General features: G+C 50.0%; 1 protein-coding gene across 4 annotated transcripts in view; it reads right to left on the bottom strand.

The window, feature by feature from the left end:
- Nucleotides 1-16,455, bottom strand: part of Hrh1 (histamine receptor H1) — a 90,938-nt gene that overhangs the window by 61,802 nt on the left and 12,681 nt on the right. The window contains exon 1 of one of the 4 annotated variants that reach the window (XM_052720853.1): nucleotides 14,579-14,879. The exons of the other annotated variants lie outside the window; for them this stretch is intronic. The gene's annotated coding sequence lies outside the window, so the exon portion shown is untranslated. Of the gene's footprint in view, nucleotides 1-14,578; nucleotides 14,880-16,455 lie in introns of those variants that run through there. 4 annotated transcript variants of the gene reach the window in all.

Here is a 16,455-nt window from a genome sequence, read left to right as displayed (position 1 = left end):
TCATAGTTATATCAAAATGTCATCGTGTAGATTTACCATAATTTATATAAACATCACCTCACTATTGAGCATTTAAAGGCATCATCATCATCATCATCATCATCATCATCATCATCATCATTGAAACAGGGTCTCCTTGTAGCCCACATTTGCCTGGAACTCAAGGGCTTCCCACCTCAGCCTCCCCAGTGCTGGGAACATACTCAGGACAGGAACTGGGGAAACAGGAGCCAGGAAACTGAAGGCCCCCTATGTTTCTTCAATCAAAAGCAGCAGCGGTGGGTGAAGGCTGTAAATATGGGAGGTGCTTTTTCTATTTCCCTTTCTCCCTCCACCCCTGGAATGTTTTCCAATTCTATTCTACGGCCTTTGTTGCTAAAGGATACTCAAAGGGCATGTTTTTCCATTGATTTTCCAAGTGAGTCATCCCAGTTTCTCAGGAGCCCCCTCATCCTTTACAAAAACATCCAGGAAAATGAAAGACTTTGGTTTTTCAAGCAATTCTGTCCAGCAGAGGAAAAAATGTCTATGTTGTAAGTGGGGAGTGGAGACCCAAGATTGGATTATTTCGGGCCTTGGGATGCCTTCTGCCTAATCCCAAATTTTGAGAAGCAAACAGGCCTGGAGTTGGACAGACCTGATAAAATTGTAGTCTTGAGGGGCTCCCAGAAGAACTGGGGAGGGTTGGAAAGCCCCTGAGAGAACAAGCAGTCAGGAACCACCCAACATTAGATCCAGATGTCTTACTTTACAGGGAGCAAACTGAGGCCCAGACAGGGAGAAATCTTGTCATTAGGGTAAGAAGCTGGTCCTTCTGGCATTATGGAGCTATCTCATACTGGATAAGCAAATATTGCCGAAGCTAGAGAATTCGAAAATCTGAAACACCTCTCTCAACATTTGGGGTGAGGGATCCTTGCCACCAGGAGACATCAGACCCTGTTGGCACACAACGATTGCCTCTGATCCTCACTGCGACCTGGAAAGGGGAGCAGGCTCAAGATTCAGCATGCAGAAGGAGAAACTAAGGCTAGCCAAGGGAGGGGGGAATAGATACAGTAAGCACATCCCATGCGTCTGCCTTTTTTTTTTAAATCCACTCATTCAAGGCACAGGGTTAGAGAAAAAGATTCCCCAGCTGAGGTTGGGGTGAGGGGTCTGATTCCTGGATGCATGTGACCACAGACCAGTGTCTCCTCAGGGCATTCCTATCCGCACCCAAGCACGTGAACACTGATAAGCTCTTGCTTCTAATTTACTACCCATACCCATGTATATGAACACATGGGTTCTAACCCCTTTCCTCCACCTTGTTTCCTCTTTCTTTACTACTGTTCTGTGACTTTCTCCCCTTTCCCCTTCTCTCTTTCTCCTTCTAAGGAAGGCGCTTTCCTTATGCATCTGTTCACACTCATTGGCTTCATCCTCTTCCACAGCTGCCCAGTGACAATCACAGGGTAAATGAGCCTTTGCTTAAGAAGAACCTGCAGTGCATACTTACAGTGTCTCCCGCACACCGACACCGCTTCACACACTCACAGGGCTATCTGCAGGACAGACCTTCAGGAGCAGGGAACTTCTGGGTCACAGATCCGGTATTTTTAAGGCTGTGCTAGTCCCGGTGCCCTCTGTGAACAAGCCTGTACTATTTTTGTAGCACTGGCATTTGCAACAGTGTTTACTGCTGCACAACCTCAGAATCAGAATGTCTCAGTTAACTTTTCAATCTTTCGCAATCCCTGGAGATTAGAATCGTGTCTCACTGTCCTCTAGTTGCTGCTCCTTATAACAAGAGAGGTGGGACATCCATGAGAGACATCCTTCACTTTCTTTCCTGTCCCAGTTCTTTGATCATTTTCTCCATGGGAATGGGGAAGATCCTTTGTTGATTGGCAGGGACTCTTCTTACACCTTAAGAAATTTAACTCATGTCTCATCTGCATTTATGATTATTTTCTCCAAGTGACTCATCTGTCTTTTGACTTTGCTGATAGTATGTGATGAAGACACTTAAATGTTAAGTTTTGAAGCTTATAAAAAAAGTTTGGGTTTTGGATCGTATGTCATACTTGAGGCCCGCAAGCACAGGAAATAGTTTAGCTCCGGATTCTGCAACTGCTCTTCCCTTGCAATGGTGCACTTGGAAGCTTATCCCTGCAGGTGCTGTGCTTACACATCCATCTCCAAGCAACGCGCCTAGGTGAGCCAGGCTTTTTCTTTTGGGTGACCAATCAGCTCCCAAATCATGACACAGAAACTTACTATTAGTTATAAATGCTTGGCCTGGCCTGGTTAGCTTTTAACTTAATCTGTTTCTCTTTATCTACATTTTGTCTCAGAACTTTGTTTTGTTTTGGTTTGCTTTGCTCTTTTCAAGACAGGGTTTTTCTGTAGCTTTGCGGTGTGTCCTGGAACTCACTCTATAGACTAGACTGGCCTCAAATTCACAGAAATCCACCTGTCTCTGCCCCCCAAGTGCTGGGATTAAAGGCATGCACCACCACCACCCAGCTACTTTTTACCTTCTTTTTTTCTGCATATCTTACTTTCCTGTTATCTCTATGTCTGTCTGGCTTCTGGCCCCGGGCATGTCTCTCTCTTTCTTTCCTCCTACTTCTTCTCTTGTTCCTCCTGTTCTTCTCCAGGGCCTAGATTTCTCCTACCTATTCTCTCTGTTCACCAGATGTAGCTCCCGTCCGTCCACTTGCTGAGCATCTCTCCTACATGTGTATCTATGATCCACCTGTCTACCTGCCTGCCTCTCTAGCTCAGAGCCAGGCACCTTCACAATGACCATATTAACCTGCAACAAGCCTGTGACATGGGAGAGACCAGAATACTTTCATTGTAAATGTGGCCATGGGCTCCTAATTCTGGGCAAGAGATGGAGCGGTGTCTTCCTGCTCCCCCAGGCCAAGAAGAACCACCACTTGCAAGCAGTAAAACCCAGGTCCTTCCTCCTTCTCTGAGTCAGGGAATGGTCCAGTCCACTCTGAACTGGACCCAGCCTTCTCCGGACTGAAAAGTTTTGCGCTTAGCTAACTCAGCTTGCTTCTCCGTGCCTCAGTTTCTCCAACAATGAAATAGTAATTGTAGCAATATTGCCACATTCCAAACATTTAGTCACCAGATGCTGGGCAGGAGTAATGAGAAGTGACAGTGGCCCCGCCAGCCTCCCTCATGCTGAGGCACATAATGTCTATCCCTTCAGCTACACTTGGCAGGAAATAAACTACTCAGCTCCTTGACAGCCCTAATAAATCTAAAGTTCTAGTGGCCACACCCCAAGCACATATATCTCATGTGGCAGGAGAAGGAAAGGGTGGGACTCTCCCAAGCCCTGCTAGACCTCAGATCCCCAGGGTAGAAAAGGCCTTAAAATAGGGCTAGGTCTTGCTTGGGAGGGGCTGGAACTCAGGCTCTGTGGTTCTGGAAGCTTTAGGGAGGCTGGGTAGAGAAGGAAGCCCCCAAGGGTGGCAGGATGTGGGCAGAAGTCCAACCTGCTACAAGGTGCTGAACACATCAGACTCTAGACCAGCAGGTACACTGTGTGTGTGTGTGGGGGGGGGTGCAGAGCTAAGTGCCCATCTGTTTGTCTTAGTGTTCAGTGAACACTCCTGGGGTACAACTTCACATCCAGCAGGCTCATGGCAGGTACTAGGGACAGAGAAGCAGATGAAACAGTTATTGCTCCAAAGGTCCCAATACACAAACTGTCTGCAGTGCCCAATGTGGTGGGAGTCGGAGAAGAAGCCATTAACTCCTTTGAAGAATGAACCTGAATGGTGACCGTGATGACCAAGTGGGGATGATCCAAATGTCCATCAGTGGATGGATGAATGGTCCAAAAGGGACGTAGCCATGTGATGGACTATTATTCCATCACATAAAGGAATGTAGTTCTGGTGAATGCTATACTGGATGGGCCTCAAGAAAATGGTGCTAAGACCTTTATAAAACTAAATCCATCAACAGTTCATCATGGTTGGGTTTGGGTTCATAAGGTCTCACAACCCCTCAGAACTGACCAGTAGCTAATGGTTGCTTTGAGGGGGGCGGGTTATACTCCTGGTGGTATAGGCACAGGTAGGTTGCCCTTGATTAAGTTAATGATCCCCCCCTCAAGGCTCATGCGGACAACTCTAACTAAATGCATTGGAAACAAAAAACAGACGTGGAGTGCTGTGGGATGTTCTGTATGTCAAATGTGTTGCTGATTAGTCAATAATTAAAACACTGATTGGCCATTGGCTAGGCAGGAAGTGTAGGCGGGACAAGGAGGAGAATAAAGCTGGGAAGTGGAAGGCTGAGTCAGAGAGACACTGCCAGCCGCCACGATGAGAAACAGCATGTGAAGATGCCGGTAAGCCACGAGCCATGTGGCAAGGTATAGATTTATAAAAATGGATTAATTTAAGCTGAAAGAACAGTTAGCAAGAAGCCTGCCATGGCCATACAGTTTGAAACCAATACAAGTCTCTGTGTTTACTTGGTCGGGTCTGACGGCTGTGGGACTGGCAGGTAAGAGAGATTTGCCCTGACTGTGGGCCAGGCAGGAAAACTCTACCTACAGTGGAGTAAGGGGGTTTCAGGAGGAAGAAGGGTTTTGGCAAGACGGGGGAGTAAATGAGTGTAATGGGGGGAAATGATCAAATAAATGGATATAAGTTAAAAGTAAGTAATAAAACAGAAGGCTGGGCCAAGTGACTGAAGCCCTGGGCCATGACGCACCTCATGCTGTGTGACTCTCCTCATGTGAACCATTCAGAGCAGGCAGATCTGTCTCAATGACTGGCATAGATCGGCAGCTGCCGCGGGCAGGGTAGGGTGGTGCAGGAGTTAAGGGTAGCTGCAGTGAATGGGAGCACTTTTGGGGTGATGAAATGTTCTATTAGATGGTGTTTGAGGTCACATTATCACTGTGAACAAACTGAAAACCACCACACCACACACCTTAAACGGAAGAGCAGTTGGGTGTGTGATCTACACCTTAAAACAACTGCTGAGTAGAAAGAACTCTACGGAGTAGAGACTTATCTAAGGACAGGGGGTGTATTTACAATGAAGTTGAGACTCACAATTCCCCAGGCCGATGCCTGACTAAGTGACCCCCTGAGAGAGGACACATGGCAGGAGCCTGGAGAAGCTGGGGACCATTCGTAAGTGACATGACATTTAAGTTGGGTGTTGAGGGATGCAGAGGAGTTTACCAGCAAAAGGGTAAGAAAAGCGTCATTCCAGGTCATGCTCAGGACAATGGGCAACACTATCTCCACACTTCCATCTCATTGGCTGGCCTCTAACTCATAGCAATCCTTCTACTTGAGTCTCTTAAAGTGTTAGGGTCCTGAACATGAGCCACCACATGCAGCTGAATCCCTTTCAAGCCAGCTAGCCCGGTAGGAATTGAGGCATCATTTGAGGCCACATAACTTTGGGTCCAGAGGAGGGCAGATACTCAGGCCTCTTCGTCCTTCCCAGTCCCAAGAGGGCCTGAGATGCCAGTGCCTTCAGCTCAGGGAAGAAAGCAGTCACAGGCTGGCCAACCCTGCTTGCTCTCCCCTGATAGCCTCACAGAACGGGTCTCAGGGGTGTGGGGCTCCATGCCTTCTCTGTGGGTCTGTAAATGGCCAGAGCTGCTATTTTGAATTGCCACAATGATTGGGGGCTACAGATGGCTCCCAGTGAATTTCCACATAACAAAGAACTGTGTGCCCACCAGTGTTACCTGGCCATATATAGGTAGAACTACAAACCTGTAGTTTTCTGAATCCAGAACCCCAATTCTATTTACATGTAGCCGCAGACATGCCACACAGAACATCTGAGATAGCTCTTGTTGATTGGTGGAAAGCCTGAGTGTGGTAGGGATCCCCGACTCTGTGAGGCTATAGGCCTCAAATGGCTGTAGAGTATGAGGTGTGGGCACGCCACCATTCATACAGTGAAGCAGGTTACTTCATGATGGATGGTTTCCTTCTGCCCTCCTTAACCAGTGGGCACCATATCACTGCCACTTCTGCAGGGTGTGGTCTGCAGGTAGCTGGGAGAGACACTGGATGCATCTTGGGAGGATGGCACAAATCATACCATGGAAAGGGACGTGGTCTGAAGCAGAAGAGCTGGCACTGTCTGCGTTGGGAGTCTACCTACTTCCCGTGGTGACAAGCACGGAGCCTCATGCTGTGGGATGATGCTCTTGGATGCTGTAAAGATTTGTCACTCGAATTGGTCTAATAAAGCACTGATTGGCTGGTAGCTGGGCAGGAAGTTAGGCAGAAAAGCCAAACTGAGAATGCGGGGAAGAGGAAGGGTGGAGTCAGGAGTCGCCAGCCAGACACAGAGGAAGCAAGATGCGAACGCTACACTGAGAAAAGGTACCAAGCCACGTGGCTAAACATAGATAAGAATTATGGGCTAATTTCAGTGTAAGAGCTAGTCAGTAATAAGCCTGAGCTACCAGCCAAACAGTTTGTAATTAATATTAAGCTTCCGAGTCAATTATTTGGTAAGTGGCTGCTGGGTATTTGGGAGTTGTTGGCAGGACAGATACCTCTGCCTACAGCCTCAAGGTCAGGAGCCATGACTGCAAGCTGGACAGACCCAGCCTGGGGCTTACTAGCTAAACACTCTGGGGACTTTGGCTGACTATGATGACCCTGAGCTGTCTCATGTAACAACATGGGCTACCATGGGCCCTTGGAGGCTTGTAGATGGGATGCAAGAGTTGACCCCATGTTGCTACAGGAACCAAGATTAAGTTTCAATGTCTTTGTTTTTCCAGTAATCCTACCCTGACCTGACCAGGCCATAGTATCCCCTTGGTTCTTGCTCACTGGGTGTCTAAGGGGGAAGAGTTTGGCCCAGATGGGCCAGGGGGCTGAAACATCTGTACTGGGGGCTTCTTGGCTCCAGCAGAACCAGGTACAGCTCCTGGCTGCATGCTGGGATGGAGGGTGTAGGCAAAAGGCATCTACCACCCAGGAGCTCCCTAGACTCCATATTGTTTCCTGAGTCACCCACAACTATCAGGCCTTAGAAAGCCCAGGGCTAATCCTTGGGCTTCAGCTTGTGGGGTTGCCTCTCAGGATTCTGCACTGATCTGGGAGCCCTTTGGATGGCCAGGTTCCTACCCACAAGGCCCAGTCTGACCCTCAACACAGGAGGCCATGTCATCCCTGGGACTGAACCTCCATGGACCTCCATCTGGCTCAGACAAGCCTCCAGACTTAGAGCTCATGGCACATGGGCTTCGGAGCAGACAGGAATGGCTTGTCTTCACATTTGAGGTCTCTGCCCATTGTCACACAGCTGTTCTCCTTCCTAAACAAGCCCAGGCTGAGAGCAGCCCCAGTGGGATTTACCTCCTGCCATGGGTGGCACACTCCAAGGTCATGCTCCTTTCCTCGGGGCCACAGGAGCAGAGGATGGCTACTCAAGGCTCAGGGCACCCTGAACTTCCCCCTCATCCTCTGACCTCCAGCTAAGACATGAGCAGTCCCTGAACAGTAACAAAATCTGTTCTCCATCAAGAGCTGGCTGAGATCCTTAGGATAACACCATGCTCCTGCCCTGAGGAGTTCATGGTCCTGCCAGGGTAACATCATGTGACTGGTTCAGTGTAGTGTGTGTTGAGACTGTGCCAGAGGCCTTGACCCTTTGGGCAAGGAAGGCCAACCAATTCTGCCTAGGCAAGATGTGAAACTGCAAATGAGAGTTAACACTGGGATTAGGTACTGACTGGGCTAGACCCTGGATTCTCCCCTTCAACGCCTCAGCTAATAATTCTTCCTTTCTTCCCGAGTGACAGTCTCTAGAAAAGAGGAAAGAGGAAGGATCAAGGATGAAACATGACTCCCACTTGGACTGAATCTGGACCCAAAGACAATGGCTTCCCCAGACTGTTTCCAAAGCTTTATTGTCTTCCCAAATGAGCATCACAGAGGGTGAATTTCCCAGGCCCCCCTGGATGTTATACAACAGAAAACAATCCCAAATCAAAGTAGATTTCAGAAATGCATGGTCAAGTAAAGCAAAGTGGTTTTATGACAGCACTTCTCAGAGCCTTTAGATGAAACAAAACGTAATTTATGTATTCTAAATGCATTTTTTAAATAAAAATGTCATAGCAAGTATTTAACATATAGTGACTTGACAGCTGTCCCCTGAGCATTTCCTGTTGTGTATGGTCTCATAAATTCTCATAACTTCAGGTCAATAGTACTGTCATTGTTCCCATTTTACAGACAAGAAGAGCAAGTCAGCCCAAGGAAAGTTCCACTACCATGTGTCAATCCAATGATACATGGTAGAGTTGAGATTCAAAACCAAGCTCGGTCCAACCAGGTCCCACTCTTAATGGGGTGAGGGGACCCTGAGAGGAGTATTTCCAGGCTATTTATTCAGCAGGGAACCCCTTTCCGCTCATGCTCCACAGAGCATCTGTGGGAAACCCTGCTCCAGGTCACTTCTAGAAGTCTCTCTAAAAGCCACAAAAGGCATCTCAGGACCCTGCTTTTCTTTCTTCTTCCCTACCTGTGCCTGTAATCAATCACCCACCAACACAGAGGAAGGTGGATTTGGGCTCACAGCTTTGAAACTCCAATCAGAACCAGGTGGTGCTGTTGTTTTGGGTCTGAGGTGGGGCTGAAGGCTGGAGCAAGTGGCAGCATAAACACATTCACCCTTGCCCAGGAAGCAAAACAGAAAGAAGGGAAAGTTGCCATGGTCCCTCGATCCCCTTCCAGGCATAGCTTCCAAATGGCCTACAGATCTCCCACTAGGCTCTACCTCTTAAAGGACATCATAGTTTTCCCAAGGGCATCACAGTTTTCCCAACGACATTATAGTTTACAGACAAGCCTTCAAGACACAGGCCTTGAGGAGGGATCCCTACCCAACACATGAGCACTGGGGTAGCTCCCAAACTCACGGCAATGGAGAGATTGTAGGTTAGATGAGGGGAGGGGACGGCACAGTCTTAATTCCAAGTCCGGCAGCAGCAGGTCCCAGGTTGTCCCTCTAGGTTTGCCCTCCTGCACCCTCTGCCCTCAGCCTTGACTCCAGCACAACCTCGTTTCTTCTGCTGTCTTGGACACACCACACTACTGCCAGCCACTGTGCCTCTCTTACCTCCTGGGACCCCCCACGTCCTCCAAGAAGTGTGCTCAGGTTCCCTCGGCTGAGCTACAAGCCCAGACTCTGCACCTGCAGCCTGCCATTCTTCTGGACCGTATCACAAAGCTTGTCCTGAAGAGACTATGGAGATGGTGCGCATCAGATTTGCCTGTCCCATCAAGCAGCAAACCCCAAAGCATGAGTCGCACGTGTTCCCTTTGTCCCCCAGTGCCTAAAAAGAACCTGGTGTGAGGCTGGCACCGTCTCCCCAAAGGAAGGGGAGATTCAATTTGGAAGATTCATTCCACCTCACTGAGAAATGATTGATTCACCAACAAAGCCTGTGGAGGAGCCCCATCCCCCGCCTCCATCGTTGTTGTGGAGTTTTGAAAGGTGAGTGAGATGGTGATCTTGACTGTCAAACTGAATGAATTTAGAGTTGCCTAGGAGACATTGCTCTGTGAGTGTCTATGGATGTGTCAAGAGAGGTCTGGCTGAGGTGTAATGTGCGTGGCACCATCCCAGAGACTAAGATCAGGTCGGAATAAAAAGGGAAAGGGGGGGGGGCAGTGAAACTTCTCTAGGGGTGACTCGCTCTTGTCTCTCTGCTTCCTGATTGTCTTGGACTTTCCCCCCTGTTGCTGTGATAAAACATTCTGACAAAAGCAACTTCAGGAAGAAGGGAGTTTATTTCAGTCCCCAGTCCCTGGTGCAGCCCACCATGGCAGGGAGTCGGGCTGCAGGGCCACATCAGGTCACGGTCAGAAGCAGAGAGCATCAAATGCTGCTGCTCAGGCCCCTCTTGCCTCTTCATTCAGTCCAGGACCTAGCCCTGGAGTAGTAATAGTGCCACTCACCTCTCAGGTGAGTCAATTAACCAGCACAGGGCACAGGGGTGGGGGGTGGGATGTTGATGACATGGACAGACAGGTAGTTTCCTTTCTGCTGATATGATTAGACTCTGACCCAAGCACTTTAGAGGAGGAAAGGGTTCACTTGGCTTACACTTCCAGGTCACAGTTGATCAAGGAAGGAAGTCAGGGCAGAAGCCCAAGGCAGGAGCTGGAAGCAGAAGCCATGGAGGAGGATGCTTGCTGGCTCACTCAGGCTCATGCTGAGCTAGCTTTCCATACACAGGACTACCTGCCTAGGGATGTTTCTACCCACAGTGGGCCGGTCCTCCTGCATCATTTAATAAACAAGACATTCCCCCACAGACCCAGCCACAGTTCAATCTGATCTAGGCAAGTCCTTAATCGAGGTTTTCCTCTCAGATGACTCTAGGATGTGTAAAGTTGACAAAGCTAACTAAGACAGACAGACACACAAACATACACACACTAATAAACAAATAGATATGTTTTTTAAAGTCTTAAAAAAAGAAAATCCCTCAAACATACCCATAGGCCAACTTAATCTAGACCACCCCTTCCTAAGACTTCCTCTCATATGTTCCAGATCCTGTAAAGCAGACAGCTGAAATTACCACCACACTGGCTGAGGACAGGATGTGGCCTGCTGCCACGCCTTCCCACCATGATGGCAGCCTAAATAAACCTGCCTTCCTTAAATGACTTTTGTCAGGAATTTTTGTCTCATTAATGGGAAAAGAACAACATACAGCGAGTAACAGTAACACAGGGCTGCATCTGAGTGAACCCACTGAGTCCTACCAGGACGGTCCAAGAACCCCAATCCCTTGAACAGATCAGAAAACTGAAGCTCAGAGAAGCCATTCTGTCCCACAGCTCAAGGTCCCAACATGGCCTTGGGGGACTCAAAGCCCAGGTGTCCTGCTGGGTTCTAGGGGCTGCAAAGCTTGAAGTTGGTTTCTTAAATACACAAGGACACACACAGGAAGGAAGCAGCGAAGCCATGCGATGGGTTGGTGTAGAGAAGGGGAAACACTTTTTGCTAGAACGAGGTGCCAGAAAACGAGGTACAGAAGGATGCTTGGCTGAGGGGAGCAGGTGATAGCACAGAACAGCTCTTGTCTGCACACTGTGGCAAGGGACTGGAGGATCCGAAACTTTGACTCAACGACATGTTGAAGGTGTCCTAGGGAAGGGACTGCACAGGCAGATGGTCAAGGGTCACCAAATGAGTCACATCCTGGCACCAGTCTGCCTGAGTCCCGGGAAGCCTACGACAAAGCTCTGCCTGACCTGATCGGGGGATGCCCGGGTCCCTATACGCCCCAGTTCATTCAGCATCCTTTGTCTTCTCCATAACTCCATCTGCCTGCCCCAACTTGGTTCCTCAGAGCTGTCACCTGGTATAATGAGCTGGTGAGAGCGGGCCACAGGGTGAGCAAGAGAATGACATCACTCCCACCCCCATCCCTCCTCCGGGCCTCTCCTGTTTCCCCATCTCTTCGTTTCCATGACAGCATCTGGCAACGAGATATCTACTTCAGAATGTTGGCAGGGATGGCACACAGGAGTAGAGGGCAGTCTAACCTGGACACCCACTGTGTGGGTGCCCCCTGAGACTTTACAGCCACCATCCCAACTCCTTCTCCAGCCGGGAGAGGACAGGTGATTCAGAGAGGCATCCACGCCCTCCGTTCCGCCTACAGAACATGTCAGAAGCCCATCCCTTCCCACTGCCTCTGGTCCCACGCTGGTCTTTGCCCTGACTGCCTGGCTGGGGGAGGGGGGGACAGCACGATGTCCCACAGAGTCACTCTGTCACTCTTTGCTTCCTTTCTTCACTGTTACAGATGAATAGAGCCAGAGTGACGCTTGTCACACCACCTTTGGTCCCGTAGCTGGTGGCCCAGAGTCCCCCGGTGGCTCTCAGGGTCATCTGAACAAAAGTGAAGGCATCAGGATGGCCAGGAATGTCCTCCACACCAGGCTTGCTCTCCCCAGTCGCTGTTACTCACTATGCTTATTCACTCGCATCTTCTTACTCTCTTTGGAACGTTCCCAACTGCTTCCATCCCAAGGTCTTTTTCTATTCCTCTTTCCAGAATATTCTTCTTCAGGAGTGTACCTCCAGGCTTCACTCTATCCAAATGCCCACTTCTCACTCTTAGGTAAAGGGACCCTCTTGTCCTCACATCTGCCTTTTGACAACAATCTCCACATTTCTGGCCCCATGGAAATGACTCTCTGCTCTTTAAGCAGCACGGGACCCTGGATAGGCAGATGGTGCTGGACTTGGAGGGTGAAAAGGGACTTCCCAAGCCTGCTCTGACTGTGTTTAGAAGACCTCTGACCCTTTGCTATCTCCCAGGGTCCTTGGTGACACTTGATCACCTCTTGCAAGATGAAGTGGGACATAGGAACTTATCTGTCTTAATGACTCCCTAGAGGATACTCATGCCTGTTTCTTATCGAACAGTCTCTGGAGAAATGCTGTTGGGAGAACAGTGCAGGAGCTGGGGAGGGGCTCCTTGAATACTCTGTGAGATGCTCATTTCTAAGGACAGGGACCCAAGACCTTGGTGTTCTGTGCCTCACAGTACAGGCCACTCATCTATTCTGGTGCAGGGACCCTCTGGTCCTCATGCCTGCTGCCCACGCCCCTGAGTGTTATCCTGTACACTCACTGAGGGCCTCCTTCTCACCCCCAGCCCTGCATGCACACGCACACATCCAGGAGCAAAGCCCTAGGCAGGCAGGACCACTTGTCTAATCTGCTCTTGTATCTCATCACCCAGAATGGTCTCCAACACCAAGGGGGGTGAAATAGTCTCCACTGCTGAAGTCTGTTGAATGAGTAAATGAGGCCTGTTGGTCACAAGGCTCCTCTGGAGGACAGCTGAGCACATGACTCTGTCACCCTCCTTATTGGGGACAGTACTAGTCACAGTCATCCACTGGTTCTGCATGGTGTGGTTGGGGTAAACTGTGTGTCCAAGTGATCCCTGGCTACCAAAACCAAGCAGGAGGGAAAACCAGAGCAGAGATACAGAGCTATGGGGCTGCAGAGCCACAGGGCCGTGGACTATGACAAAGAGACATCACAGACAGCAGATGTCCACGATGAAACATCTCATGGGCCAGTAGAAGAGAGGACAAAGATATCAAGGGCCAAGAAGGGAAAGGACTAAAGATGTTGCAGGCCTGTAGAAGCCAGGGGACAACAGGAACTATGAGACAAGAAAAGCCACAGAGCAGCAATGACAGCCGGTTAGAATCTGCTTTGGGGAGAGCCTTTCCGCCTCTTGCAGGGAGCCCAGGAGCCGGAATAGGGGCGGACAGGCAGGGCAGGAACTCAGCACACAGGTGTGGAGTGATGGAACGTATGACAGGAGCAGAGGGCTGGGCAGCCAATGCTCTTCTCATTGTCCCTTCCCTGGCACTGGAGAGGGAAACTATGCCTTACTGTGGAGGGGTGTCAGGACAACAGGTCTTGGGGGGCTGCCTGGCTGCAAATACACCCTTAGCTCCCCACAGGGTCTGCCATGTGTGATAACACTGTGTTCGGTCTTGCTCATGTCCCCACATCTGGACAACCAGCACTTCCCCAAGCCTAAGGCATGCTTGTGGCTATTCCCAATCCCAGCAAGCAGAATCCGCCTGCCTTGCTGGGCCACGGCAGGGGACACCTGGCCGGAGTCTTCATCTGGGCTTTTCATTGGTGTTAAGCAGTTTTGATTAGATATAAATCATATCCCCACAACATTTACCATTTATTTTAGCAGGGGATGGTTGTCTTATTACTCTACCATAGGCTAGTCTCAAACTCATGATCCTCCTGCCTCCGCCTCCAGGGCGTTGCAAGTGCAGCTATGGACCATTTGACAACATTCACCCACTTTATATAAATTTCATCACAATAAAAATATTTTTAAAATCACTGTTTGAAGTATGCAGTGATACGGGAACATGAGAGGTGAGTGGGCAGAGAAGGTGGGAAGCCACACAGGCAACAGAGACACGGAGCTAAGGATGGAGTCCAGCCACAGCAGGGGAGAGCTCGCTGTCCAGGCAAGCAAGCAAATGGTACCCAGGCCAGCCTTCACTGAACTCCAGACTTTACCTGGCACACCTGAGAGAGAGCACAAGAGTGAGTGGCCTTAGAGGTCAGGGGACCGGGACCCCAGAGTTAGCACTGCCACCAGGAGGTGACATGCCCCGGAGAACTTACTCTCTGTGGTAGTTAGCTTCCCATCGCTGTGACAAAAGAGCAGGGGCAACCAGATTAAAGTGGACAAGGGATATTTGGGCTCACAGAGGTGTTAGTCCGTGGTCATTTGGCCCTGAGCTTTAGACCTGTGTTGACACTGTACATCATGACATACATTCTGTCACTTCAGAGTCACTGTCTATTCACCTCATAGCAGCCAGGAAGCAGAGGTGGAGAGGGAGAGGAAGGGGCTTGGGGTCCTACTGCCTCTTCAAGAGCATGTCCCCTGATGGCCTAACTTCCTCTTATCAGGCACCAACTCCCAAAGGTTCTATGGCTCCCAATAGCAGCACAGGCTGGGGCCAAGTCTTAACATGCAAACCTTTGAGGTGGCGCGTACTGATGATGCAACTCTTTCAGCTCCCAGCTCATCTCAAAGATGCAGATAACAGCCATCCCAACCTCACAGAGTTGCTCAGAGGGTGGACCAAGGCGACACTCAAATGCCCAGCATCATGCCCGACTCCCAGCAGATGCTCAGCACACACCATTACCAACCCGCCTTGGGTCAGGTGATGCTGGCGAGACTGATGAGGGCAATTTCCCCAGGAAGCACGGATGTGGAGATGCTCAACTTGAAAACAAGTGTTCTCAGAATGGCATTCAGAGCCCGACACACAGCTCTGCATCTGAGATAAAAAAGGACAGGGCACATTCAGCAGAAATGCTCGCTTCTGCGGGGCTTTCTCCCCAAACCAATCACAGAGAAGCATGGGACTGGCCACTGAGGTCACCCTTAGCTCTTGACATCAATAGAACAAGCCAGCCCAGTGTCAGTCCAGAGACTGTCGTCTGCGTCTGTCACTCACCCCAAGGCGGCACTTCCACCCAGTGCTCAGTATTTGGTTTTACTTGGTCTGTGCAGGCTTTTTCCCCGACCTGCTTCTAACAAAAGTCTCAGGGAACGATCAACATCAGGCTCCCCCAGAATCCAGCCTGGAGCTCAGGAGACAGGGCACACACACAGCTCCTGCAAACATCCACTCTTCATTGTTAGGAGAGAGTTAGGTGATGAAAGCAGCTTGACCTCCCACATGAAGACCTGTAAGGACTGGCTAAATGTGGCCATTCCCATGCTGTCCCAGGCCTGTGGCATCGAACTCCAAGTTGCTCTGCGGCACAGTGGAAGGGGGCCCGAAGACCCCAGCTCAAACTCTAGCCTGGCTACACATTAGCTGTATGCTGCAGAATGAGTCACTCAGTCTCTCTGAGTCTGCCTTCACACTGTCCCCTCCCTATGTCCTTATAACTTGTCCACCTTGTACCTGTCAGGATAGCAGGCCACAGCTGCACAGTGTTCTCAGTATACAGAATTTCATGATATCCATAAACAACCTCCAACTCCTGTTCAACCTCGGTGAGCCTCGGCTGCTGGCCCAGGCACTGTCTTTCCTGCTGCTTTTAGACAAGCGGGATTCTGTTTGGTCCCAAGAACTTCACAGGGAAGTTTCCTGTACACGCGCCCATCAAAAGACCTGTGTTGGTGTCTAACTCCTCCATCTGAGGTCTCCACAGAGGAAGCAAGTTGGGGGAAAGAGTCCATCTGAAGGGAAGCCATATAATTTTTACTCCTGCAGGGACTGAGCGACAGCTGCAGGGCCTCCTCATCAACATGCACTGCACACCCTCTGCCTGCCTGCAGCCCTTTGTGGTGAGGAAGTGCAAGGGGAAGAGCAGTGAACAGCACATTTCGGTGCATGCGAAGATGTTCTGGAGAAAACCAACCACTCAACGGTACCTCCAGTTTCCACCTCTGGAACACTATAGTCTGGCCCTGGAAGGAGTCAAGACGGTTGCTCCCTCACCTCAGAAACAATTCATGGTGTGACAGAGGCATTCAGCAAGACCCCCGGGGTCAGGCAGAAGTGAAGGACTCCTCCTCAGCCCCTCCCACCCTCCATTAAGCCCACCCCATCACAGCCACACTCCTTTCACTACACAAAGCATCCCTGCCTGTCCCGTCTTGTTCCCTTTCGTTACTTCCTGCTAAGATCCCGGGTCACCCTCCGAGGGAACACCTGGTCATACACCCTTGCTGGAGTACACCCTTCCAACTGCCCTCTCTGCCTAGAATGTCCCATCTCCTCAGCTCTACCCACGGCCGTCTTAAGTTCCAAAGCCCTGCTCACCTTCACTCGTCACTCACTCACTCACTCACTCTTTCATTAAACAACCTCCTAGCTATTACTCTATCTCCTG

Source organism: Peromyscus californicus, unplaced genomic scaffold (genome assembly GCF_007827085.1).
Source record: "Peromyscus californicus insignis strain IS unplaced genomic scaffold, ASM782708v3 Scaffold_6__1_contigs__length_162567912, whole genome shotgun sequence".
NCBI classification, from domain to species: domain Eukaryota; kingdom Metazoa; phylum Chordata; class Mammalia; order Rodentia; family Cricetidae; genus Peromyscus; species Peromyscus californicus.
Note: the sequence above shows the minus strand (reverse complement) of the source record. Positions and strands in the feature narration are given on the sequence as shown.